General features: G+C 41.5%; 1 long non-coding RNA gene across 1 annotated transcript; it reads right to left on the bottom strand.

The window, feature by feature from the left end:
* Positions 1-609: 609 nt before the first annotated feature.
* LOC143040167 (uncharacterized) lies at positions 610-11,862 on the bottom strand. The gene is made up of 3 exons (XR_012967690.1): positions 11,745-11,862; positions 2,994-3,047; positions 610-674 (listed from the first exon to the last, which is right to left on the bottom strand). It is a non-coding gene; the product is annotated as an uncharacterized LOC143040167 (long non-coding RNA).
* Between the last annotated feature and the right edge of the window lie 908 nt (positions 11,863-12,770).

Raw genomic sequence — 12,770 nt, 5'->3', positions numbered from 1 at the left:
ATATTACATTTTTGAATCGAGCCTCCTCGTTTTCCAGTCCTCATGTTATTCCTCCTTTTCTGGATTACGGCCGGGTGCTGTTTCCTGGACACGCAGCATTACGAGGTCGTTGGTTCTGCAAGTACATCGAGTTGACCTGTTATTTAATTTTTATAGACAGTTTATCCCATCCCTTTTCCCAGTCAGTCCGCGTGGCAGAGGTTGTAAACGGAGACATGGGGGAGGGAGAGGGGGAGTGAGGACATGAAGAAGTTTGAGACTGAAAGGATCTATGTGGAAGAAGCGGTGGGAATCGTCGCGGAAGAGTGAGAGAAGCTGTAAGGAGGGTCTAAGGATATCACAGAGAAAATTTTGAGAAGACAAAACGCAGGAAGGAAGGACAGGATGCTGTGGACCGTGGATTTACCTAGTTGTATTTACCTAGTTGTATCTTACGGGAAGAGGAGCTACGCTCGTGGTGTCCCGTCTTTGTATCTGGCAGTGTGTTTGTGAAACATGAAGTGTTTGCTTGTAATATAACCTAAGTTTTAGGAATTGAAAGTGAAACTTAACTTAGTCCTCAGACTAACATGGTCTCTTGAGTTTTTTTTTTTTTTTTTTTTTTTATGCTGTAAGTGTCTGTTTCATAGCGTCCCTTTGGGCTTCCAGTAGCTCCTGTCTGCTTCCCTGGTCGTCTGTAAATAGGAACACAACTACAACAAGAATTCTAGCAACGCTTAATGAATGCTCTACTACTGTTGAAGCTTGATAGACAGTTACATGAATGCTATTTCTTTTAACATAAGTGGGATTAGTAAACACAAGTGTCTTGGTCTGAGTTTATCACCTGACTAGTTCCGCAGATAAACTTATTCTCCTGAAAAAAACTCATCAGTGAAACTAGTCAGGAATAAACTTAGACGAGGATTCCTGTGTTTCCCATTCCCACTCATGTCATCTTATCAAATTGTTTCGCTATTTCCTTTGTAAAATGGTCGAAAACCACACAATAAATCAGATTTACATTTCTGTAAGAATCTAAGATAAATTGATAGAATGAGATACGACCATTTCATTGTTCAGTTGCAGACACTCAAATTATATGATATCGGAACCATGCGAGTTTATTTTACGTTACTCAGTTTAAATATATTTCATTATGTAGTATGATCACCTTTGCCTAATGAAATTTTATTAATGTAACAACGAAAGATGAAGTTTCTACATTCATGTAGACCATGAATCAGGTTTAGGCGTTTACGACAGTCGATTCTAAGAATGAATTAACGCTTCGATGTACTCGAACCACGCGAGCTTATTTTTCGTTACTCAATTTAGATATATTTCATTGTGTAGTATGATCATCATTTGCCTAATAAAATTTTATCACTGTAACAACGAAAGACGAAATATATATATTCTTGTAGACCATGAATCAAGTTTAGGCGTTTACGACGGTCGATTAAAAGAGTGAATTACTAAGAGTGAATTCACGCCTCGATGTACTCGAACCACGCGAGCTTATTTTTCGTTACTCAATTTAGATATATTTCATTGTGTAGTATGATCATCATTTGCCTAATAAAATTTTATCATTGTAACAACGAAAGACGAAATATATATATTCTTGTAGACCATGAATCAGGTTTAGGGTTGATTCTAAGAGTGAATTCACGCTTTCGATGTCCGTTTACCCGCTGTGCGTCCCTTTTTGTGCCGCGTCTAATAACATCGACTCCCTCCTACGCTGACTTTCATTTCAACGTAATCTCACACCTAACCACCTCCCAAAAGAGTTATTAAACCAATGGAGTTTAGCGAATATCACAGCATGCTCTCAATTTTCTGAATCTCCTTTCCATTCACGGCATCTGAACAGCCTCTGACAAAGGGTAGTACCGCCGCTCCGATTCCCCCTCCTCCACTTGAAGTAGAATTTCATTTCATCGTCACCTGCGAGAAAGGACGTTTAATTTCAGACGTCTATATCCAACCCCAGTATGGCGTAAATCTCCAATACCCGGACAATTATATTCTATATTAAAACACCCACACATACACACTCACACACACACGCACACACATGCGCGCGCCAGTGCACACACATATAGAGTAAACACCAACACACACACACACACACACACACACACACACACACACACACACACACACACACACACACACACACACACACACACACACACACACACACACACACACACACACACACACACACACACCTGTGGCGCAGTGGTAGAATTCCCGGCCGCCACTACGGCTGAAATAATTTTAGTATCGCTGCGCTGCGGGTCGTTACTCCAACTCACGTGGACGGGGAGTTATGTGTATGTGTGCATGTAAGATCACAGCATTACCCATACATCGGTTATATATGAGCCCTGAGCCCTCTTCCCGGAGGGAAATAGCTGTCAATCACGAGTTCCAACACGTGATCAAAGACCACGGTGAATGGTAGATCACACACACACACACACACACACACACACACACACACACACACACACACACACACACACACACACACACACACACACACACACACACACACACACACACACACACACACACACACACACACTATGTATATATATATAGTGGCCTTCCTAAATTCTCGTCACAACTCGGCAGTCAAGGAATACCTAGACATAATGGTATGTAGTTAGCCTTATGAGAGACAACATGTCTATCTCGGATATGGTCACAACACAAGACAGTCGTACCATCTTGCGTTGCCCAGCAGAGTTCAGACAACCATAATTCATTCTCTGGATTACGTGCCAGGCTGGTGACCATGTTCAGTCATCTAGTGGTCTTCAGCAGTTTGACTGCTTCTCTCTATCAGAGGATGTTCCCGTTCTAAATGTACACTGGAACTCCTGCCATTTCAGCAAGCCAATCCATCATCAAAATCCCATACCAAGCCCGATGAATCCATGAGTAAATCCCAATTGCATTGTTAATCTCTTGTTGATTGCACCACACACTTCAATCACCTTATCGCTGCAGTGGACTAACTCATCACGTTGTCTCATTCAAGGCAGGAACCTCTGTGGAAAGCGAAATCTTTGTTACGTTAACGGAAGCGAAAAAAGGGGAAAAATATATAACGAAGAGAACCTTTCCGCATGGGACTGGTGGCAAATGTTGGAAGATTATTAGTTTCAAGAAGAAAAACGTTTGGTTAATTAAGGGAAAGGGTTTATATGGGACGGTGAGCAATCATTGATTTAATCTATCAACACATTTCAAATGGGGATAAAAGAGGTTATCAAAGTTTGAAAATTTAATTCCGGTGGAGGGATGCTCCCCCCTTCAAAAAAAAAAAAAAAAAAAAAAAAAAGTGAGCTTGTATGGACACCATTACCTTTGTCAGTCGACGTCATATTTTTTCATAGAAAATTCAGTGCACTTTCCCATATACTATTTGTAACATATACACATAACTCTGAAGGGGTAAATCTATCCCAGCATAGCCATTTGCCACAATACTATAGATTACACATTTTCCTGGTAAATGCTGCTCTCAACAGAATTCACATGTAATTTTAATTCAACTTTATTGTTTCCGTTACGATACCTTTTCAGTGAAAATTTCTTGAGACGTCTTCTGATAAATCTGTTCTTGGTTCTGTTTGGCGAGCTCGTTCGGATTAGGGAAAAAACTCTTATTATTAAAACGGCTAAAAGTAATCTAGCTTCACCCGTAAAAACATGGAGAGATACCTAAAAAATGAATAGAATTAACTGACATTGGTTAGAAAAAGCTATAATAGATATATCATTAGTTAGTCAATGACCTAATCACAGAAGCGGAGACCCTCTAAGCCACTATCTCCCAACCTTGGGGTCGCCAAGGCATCTTGTATACTATTTATTTGTTGCAAAATTACATGGATTCAATACAATAACAATGATGTTAATACGTATACAAATATATCATTGGGGTCGTGGTCATGTCGGGGTCGCCTGAAGAAAAGGTTGGGAAACACTACTTTAAGCTGAATAAAGTCCTTGAAGTGACCATTTATATGTTGAAGTATGGAAGACAAATGAGTGGAAGGGCGGTGAGCTAAACATAGAGAACAGTTGGAGTTTTATTCACTGACGTTTCGTCCTTACCAGGACATTCTCAAAGTACATGAAAACTTTCAGAATGTCCTGGTGAGGACGAAACGTCAGTGAATAAAACTCCAACTGTTCTCTGTGTTTAGTTCATCGCCCTTCCACTAACCATTATATGTTGCAAGGTTACCCTGTCCGGAAATGACATATACCCGTTCTGACTACTGGCTAGCAACTCTATTCACTTGAGGAACTCTCCCCCCCCACACACACACACTGAAAAATCATACGTAACCAGCCCCTGTATGTGATGTTGTATACATATATTATGCAATTGATATTCGAGTGAATTTAGTGCCATCCCCAAGTCACTCAACATTCCTTAATGAATCTCCTTTCAAAAACAAACACGGATCAATGTCAACTTCCACTACCCGTCCGTTCTGCTATCTGTCTTACATCTCTCCTTTACTACGTCTATGTCTTTCTTCGGTGCGATAATGTACTAAAGGGTTATCGCAAACAGAATTCTTGCGTAACCAGCCCCTAGGTGTGGGCGCGTGTTCGGGAAAGCCTCCGGTGTACGTGGAGAGGTGAGGTGTCCGGGGGTATACGCAGTAGGTCAAGGAGGAACAGACCAAACACGCACCGGTTTAAAGGAGAACAATTTCGTCAGAACGAAGGAGGTACTGAGACCAAGAGGTGCTCACATGACCATCAGTTCGCCGCGCGCGCTCGCGCACACACACGTACACGCACGCACACACACACACACACACACACACACACACACACACACACACACACACACACACACACACACACACACACACACACACACACACACACACACACACGCACACGCATAGACATACGCCTCTATATATATATATTATATATATATATATATATATATATATATATATATATATATATATATATATATATATATATATATTACTGTACATATACTGTATACATACTGTGCATATACTGTATACATACTGTGCATATACTGTATGAATACTGTACATATACTGTACATATACTGTACATATATTGTACATATACTGTATATATACTGTACATACACATAATGTGCGTATGTGTGCTACCTTCTCAGCCTTTGTGAAGACCATCTTGGCTCACAAGGAACGTACAATTATTCACAAGTGTTTACTTCATGTACAGTTCCAGAACTGCTCGCGTAAAAGAACTTCTCAGTAACAAAGTGAATTCTAAAAAAGGGCCCGTCCCTGGACTGGGTGACTTAGATCCCGGGCTGGAAAGGGAAGAGAGCGGGGCTGGAAATCAAAATAATAATAATACGATTAAATTAAGAATAGGGCGAGGGGAGTTGGAACCAAAGGAATTAGAAAGTAGATGTAAAGACGAATATCGTAGAAAAATGGAGTGATGCAAAGTTTGAATATAGATAAAGAAAGAGAAGAGACTGTTGATGGAAGGGTCTTAGTAGGAGTAGAAAGAAATTGAGATTGAAACAACAATAATAATGATAAAAGAAAGAAAATCTATGTAGTAAGAAATGTAGTTCAAAAGTAGAAGCAAATCAGAGATCGAGCGATAGAAGGGATGAAAGATTTTTTTTTTTTTTTTTTTTTTTAAAGAAACGAAAGGGGACGAGTTCGAGCAAGTCGAAAAAAAAGAAGAAGACTTCTTAAATGTTAGACAACAGTAGAAAAACGAAAAGTCGAGACGAGTATAACGAAAAACTTAAAAAAAAAAAAAAAAAACGACAGCAGAAGAAAAGCTGTAATAAAACAGACAATAGCTGAAGAGAATGACAAGGAGGAGAGGGGAGGCAGAAGAAAATCCGTCAACACAGAAAAATACATTAAAAATGGGAATATGCAATGGAGAGCGAAATAACGGAGCCAGAGAGGGGGAGATACTGTATATGTAAAAGAAAGTGGGGGAAGAAATGAAGAAAGAGGCTAATCAGAATATGTAGGAGGACAAATGTGAGGAAGTGTAGGAAGAAGAGGAGGAAGAGGAAGAGGAGGAAGATGAGGAAGATGAGGAAGATGAGGAAGAAGAGGAAAAAGAGGAAAAAGAGGAGAAAAATGAGGAAGAAGAGGAAGAAGAGGAAGAAGAGGTAGAAGAGAAAGATGAGGAAGATGAGGAAGATAAAGAAAATGAGGAAGGGGAGATGAGGAAGGGGGAGATGAGGAAGAGGAAGATGAGGAAGAGGAAAATGAGGAAGAGGAAAATGAGGAAGAGGAAGATGAGGAATAGGAATATGAGGAATAGGAATATGAGGAACAGGATGCTGACGAAGAGAAAGATGAGGAAGAGGAAGGTAAGGAAGAGGAATGTGAGGAGGAATGAGAGGAAGAGGAATGTGAGGAAGAGGAGGACGAGGAAGAGGAGGACGAGGAAGAGGAAGACGAGGAAGAGGAAGACGAGGAAGAGGAAGAGGATGGAGAAGAGGAAGAGGATGAAGAGGAAGTGGAAGAGGATGAAGATGAAGAGTATGAAGAGGAAAAGGAAGAGGATGAAGAGGAAGAGGGTGAAGATGAAGATGAAGAGGAAGAGGAAGAGAATGACGAAGAGGAGGAAGAGGAAGAGGAAGAGAATGACGAAGAGGAGGAATAGGAAGAAGAAGAGGAAGAGGATGAAGAAGAAGAGGAAGAGGGTGAAGAGGAAGAGGAATAAGGGGAAGAGGAGGAAGAGAAAGAGGGTGGAAGAGGAAGAAAGGAGTAAGAGGAGGAAGAGGAGGAGACGAAGGTAATGGAAGTGAAACGATAAGAACAGAGACACAAGAGAGTAAAAGAATAGAAAGGAATGGAAGAAGAAGAAACATAGAAAGAGGAGTGATTGATAAATACTAACAGGAGAAAAGCAAAAGAAAGATAATGAGGGGGTGGGGAGGGAAAGAGTGAAGAAGAAGAAGGGGAAGAAGAAAGAAGGGAAATAAGACGTAGACGAAAGAAGAGGACGAGAGGATGGGAAGGTGGATGCAGTTGACGCGAGAAAGGTGGATGCAGTGGACGCGAGAAAGGTGGATGCAGTGGACGCGAGAAAGGTGGATGCAGTGGACGCGAGAAAAGTGGATGCAGTGGACGCGAGAAAGAAGGAAAGAAAGAAGAAGAGCGGGCCACAAGTAACAAATCACTCCGAAGACGCGAAGGCAGTTGTCCCTGGAATGCAATAACCAGAGGCACAGACATGTGGGGGGAGGAGGAGGAGGAGGAGGAGGAGGAGGAGGAGGAGGAGGAGGAGGAGGAGGAGGAAGAGGAAGAGGAGTAGGAGGAGTAGATGGAGGTGGAGGAGGAGTAGAAAGAGTACATGGAGGAAGAGGAGGAAGTGAAGGAATAGAAGGAGGAAGAGGAGGAGGAGTTGAAGGAGTTGGAAGATGAGTGGGAGGAGTAGATGGAGGTGAAGGAGTAGAAAGAGTACATGGAGGAAGAGGAGGAAGTGAAGGAATCGAAGGAGGAAGAGGAGGAGGAGTTGAAGGAGGTGGAAGAGGAGTGGGAGGAGTAGTTGGAGGTGGAGGAGGAGTATAAGAGTAAATGGAGGAAGAGGAGGAGGTGAAGGAATAGGAGTAAGAGAAGAAGGAGGGAGAGAAAGAGGAGGAAGAAGTGGGGAAGTGAGTTATAAAAATTGCTACATGTACATGTATACGTATGTACGTATATACATACATAATACAGATATACATACACACACACACACGTATATATAAATATCTCCCTATCTATCTATCTATTTATATGAGAGAGAGAGAGAGAGAGAGAGAGAGAGAGAGAGAGAGAGAGAGAGAGAGAGAGAGAGAGAGAGAGAGAGAGAGAGAGAGAGAGAGAGAGAGAGAGAGAGAGAGAGAGAGAGAGAGAGAGAGAGAGAGAGAGAGAGAGAGGAGTTTGAGAGAGAAAGAATGATAGGGTATGGGGTACAAATGTTGTAAAGTCCAAATCATGAAAGAAGAATGAGGAAGAAATGTCGAGGGAATACAGGAAGCTATATACTCGTAGTTCGGAATTATTGACAAGTATCTCCATGGTAAAACCTTATTTGTACGATGTACCTACCATTCCATTCCCCAGTTAAAGAATCTGGAATAGAAAAGTTGCTGGACTGTGACGAGGCCACTCCTGGGTACTGCCGTTAGGTTCCTCGGGACGGGAGATCTTGAGAGAGTCTGGGAAGGCTGGGGATTGTATCGAATTCCTCTTGTAAGACGAACTGCCAACAAGGTAGGGGGGAATAGATGTTCCTCGTGGAGACGGACCGATATGTGGAATACACAAAAGAATTGACCCAAAAGAACTTGGTGTGGTGAAATGCTAAAGAATTGGATGGTCTGTGTGGTTCAATGTCATTCCTGTTTTCATAAATTCTCGTTGATTTACCGTAGAATGGAATTTTGTTTACGATGTTGTTACGTTGATACTCTTCTCCGAATATTTTTGCCATTTCGCTGATTCTTTTATTGGTCACTTTTCCTACGTTCATAACTGTTTTTTTATGTTTATATATACACACAAATAGGTAGAAAAATAGAGAAGGAAAACATATACTGGTAGTTTTTTATACATACACACATACAAAGGATTACAAAGGCGGAGCATGCCGACAGGAGACTTTTTGGTCCATATCTAGGTCGGATGCGAAAAAAATCAAAATAATTATAAATGAATAAATAAAAACTATAATAATGTAAATAACAAATAAAATACATAAATAAATGCATAGGTATAGTTAAATAATAAACAAACAGCTAAATAGTAAATATTTAGGCGAGGGGTAACATACATACATACATACAACATACATACGTACATACATACATACATACATGTATACATACAGATAGGCAGACAGACAGACACAGACAAAAAAGATAGACAAATGACAGACAAACAGACATATAGACAGAGTGGGAGAGATATAGATATACGAGTATAGGTAGATAGAGATAGAAAGAGAGAGAGAGGGATAAAGAGAGAGAGAGAGAGGAAATACTAGAGGTAGCTGAGAGAGATGTGAGAGGGGAAGATGCAGAAATGTGAAATGTGTAGAGATGTCGCATCACTGAGAGGATTTCATGAAGATATGGAAAGAAACTCGAAGCGCTGGAAAGCGAAGGATAAGACACTCCCGAGTAAAGTAAAGAAGAGGAAGAGGAAGAGGAAAAGGAGGAGGAAGAGAAAGAGGAGGAGGAAGAGGAGGAGGAGGAGGAGGAGGAAGAGGAGGAGGAGGAGAAGGAGAAGGAGGAGGAAGACGAGGGACAGGAATTGCAAGTAGATAATAAAGTGTAAATTAAGAATGTGTAGGAAGAAGAAGAGGAAGAAGAGTAGAATAAGGGTAGAAAAGAGTGTGGAAGGAAAAAGAAGAATGACGTGGGGAAGAGGGAGAAAGAAAGAGAAGGAAAATTAGAATGAAAGAAATGAAATAAGGTTATGATGATGAGAGTGTCTAGAATGGGTTTAGAATGAAATGAGGGAGTAAGGGAAACACACACACACACACACACACACACACACACACACACACACACACACACACACACACACACACACACACACACACACACACACACACACACACACACACAGAGAGAGAGAGAGAGAGAGAGAGAGAGAGAGAGAGAGAGAGAGAGAGAGAGAGAGAGAGAGAGAGAGAGAGAGAGAGAGAGAGAGAGAGGCAAGGTTACCAGAGATTGCGATGATTGTGAAGACAATAGAACGAATGTGGAGAAAAGTGGACGGACTAGAGTGGGAAATAAGAAAGTAAGAATTAAGAATAAAAATCCAGTCATAAGAGTTTAGAGAGATGGAAGGAACGAGAGGTTAGTTAAATGAAGAGTTTTATAGAGAGCTGGAGTGGCCAAGGGAAAATAATTTGAAACGACGCGCGTATAGAACAAACAAAAGGGAGAGGGGAGGGTGGAGGGGGGGAACCATAGTGAGAATGACAATGGAGGAGGACGAAATCACCTTTTGAAACAAATGGCAGTCAGACAACAGAGACCAAATCACGAGAAAAGGTAAAGAGAAAACGATTGGAGAAAACGGGGTTTGATTCGAGGATAAGCAGGGAAGGTCTGTGGAGGACATTGAAATGTTGGGCGCCTTGCCGTGGAAAGCTTCCAGATTAATCTCGATATTCCGTGACAAATCTGATCCGGCTAGATGAGAGGAGCCGAATCTTTTCATGCATAACACATCCCGGGTCAGGGGCCAATTGATTGCGTGCGCAGAAAATGCTGATGAATTTGGGTCATTCATCAACAGAAAGCAAAGGTATTAGGGCACTTTAGAGGCATTCACAATTAAGAAACAGAACAAATCTTGTGTACTTGACATTTGGAATATGTTTTATTCCTTAACATTGAAAGTGAGCCCACAAGATTATATCCATATCAATATCTATATCTATATATCTATATATTTATACATTTATATATCTATATATCTATATATCTGTATATCTATACACATTATCTATAAAATCTATATATCTGTGTATCTATATATCTGTGTATCTATATATCTATATATCTGCATCTATATCTATATATCTGTATCTATATCTATATCCATGTCTTTATACCTATATATCTAATATCTGCATCTGCATATGCATATATAAGTCTATAAAGTGTATCTTTATATGCATGTTCACATCTACAGTATATACATTGCAACGTAGTTTTTGCCCATGACACCATATCCTCTCTTACTCGTGAACATCCTTGTGACGTGAGAACAAACTAGTTAAACATTGAAAAGCCGTACGGTTAGCCGATGGTACAAAATTGAGCGTCAATACTGACAACAAACCTTCAGTATTCTTCAAACGCTACACGATAAATATGCCTGGGGAATTGCTTTCCGATCAAAACTTAACTGAGCGTTTTCTCAACGATCGACCAGAACAGATACAAAACGGTATTAGTCATTGGAACGATAAACTCCAAAGATAACAAATCCGTCACTTTATGACAACTTCGTTTGCAGGTAATTATCCATAAGCCAGCGCACGAGATGACAAATCAAAACAGGCGCGCCCAAGTCACGCTCTACCGAGTAATGAAAATTATCTTTCCCAAGATATCATGCCTGAGAGAGTTGTTCGCCTCAGAGGGATCTTTTCATGTCTAAGAATACGACTGACGACCGGCTTCAATGTGCATCTTCCGTGAGGGAACTCGTCCCAACGAAAACTGGGTTAAAACCTTTGGTATTTCGATGCAGTTCGTAATATCGCCCACGGGGGAAGAGTTGTCTCTTGTATGACGCCGAAGGCGTGTCCCAATGCGTCGCTCATTCCCGGTGAGAAGGTCCAAGTTTATTATTTGCTGTTTGTGCGTTGGTTGTTGTTCCAGGTGTGGAAGATGTACGATGTTCTTCCACGTGTCTTAACCGTTGCCTCAAGTTACAAAATAAAGCATTTTCTCTAACTCTTCGGGAATGCGGCGCGGTGGGGTGGTTTAGCAAAATGTATGATGGTGTAGTAGACCATGATGACCAATACCTTCCGTAGGATGGATCTTTTGTGGTCAGGCCGATTAGTTGTCCTCCAATGGTGGCAAAGTGTCCGATGGCAGCGTCACTAGCGAGAGCGGCCTGGCAATTCCCAGAATGTCGACGTGGTGTTGTAACCGTGACAACAATGCCGTCATGTTCCGCCTTTCAGCTTCACTCCCTTTGTCCTCTTACCGGTGGGGGTTGTTCCTCTGCCTGGCGACGACGTTCTTCGCCAGAACGGCGTGGAAAGCGTTCTTGTTCTCGCCGCTCCATGACTTGCTACCTGGGTACTGGCAGTGTGGGGTCTACGCTACATCCCTCTTGCTCTTCCTACCCATTGTGTGGTGCGAGGTGGAAGTGTGTATGGGAGTGGTAGGTGGGGGACGGGTGGCTTTGCGTTGCGCAGGGCGTACAAACTAGATATAGCCCACTCCTGCAGCGGGAGACGTTTAGTAGAGCCGCAGACTTGACTGAGCGAGGAGGTCCCGTGACCACCTACAGGTATATGTCGATAATCAATGACTTTTATTGATGTCTTCGGCACAATAACGCAGATTCATTATACACGCACTTCACTCATAGTAAATGAATGAAATGATGGTCCTTGAACATTATGCGAGCAAATGGGAGAGAAGAAATTCTCATGGCCAACATTGCAACATAGGAACTGAACGTATTATCACTAAACAAATTATATACTGCAGTTCACTGTCTGGGACCCCAAATGCACTAATGCACTTAGTCTCGCCGTACTCAAACAGCTGAACACGATAAATAATTCAAGCCAGTTTAGATAAACGCCATGATGTATGCCAACATTAGCTTCTCTCTCTGTACAGTCTACCACTACAACGTAACACATTTACCCTTAGGAGGACACGAGGCCCGGAAAAACGTCCGTACGTTTATCAACCCAGGTTTTAGGAGACTCACCAAAGAAAGAACGAAAGAAAGAATAAAAAAGAGACAAACAGCACGTAAGCACTCTACCCATTTCAAGCATCTATTAAATGCTGTCGAGAGAAAACGAAGCGTGGGACTTACATAGCGATGCACGAAACACATCAATCCAATAAACACTTCGCGTATATATCAATTAATCATATCGTGTACGTTAGCTATTTATATTCCAACACCGCATATAGTCATTAGAGCATAAGTTATTTGAAAATACAGGAAGCTATTTCAGTCCAGACAACAGCAAGTGACACTGCAAAC

The sequence above is a fragment of the Oratosquilla oratoria genome, chromosome 28 (genome assembly GCF_046742065.1).
Source record: "Oratosquilla oratoria isolate Oo_2021 chromosome 28, ASM4674206v1, whole genome shotgun sequence".
In the NCBI taxonomy this organism is placed as follows: domain Eukaryota; kingdom Metazoa; phylum Arthropoda; class Malacostraca; order Stomatopoda; family Squillidae; genus Oratosquilla; species Oratosquilla oratoria.
This window is presented reverse-complemented; position numbering and strand designations above follow the sequence as displayed.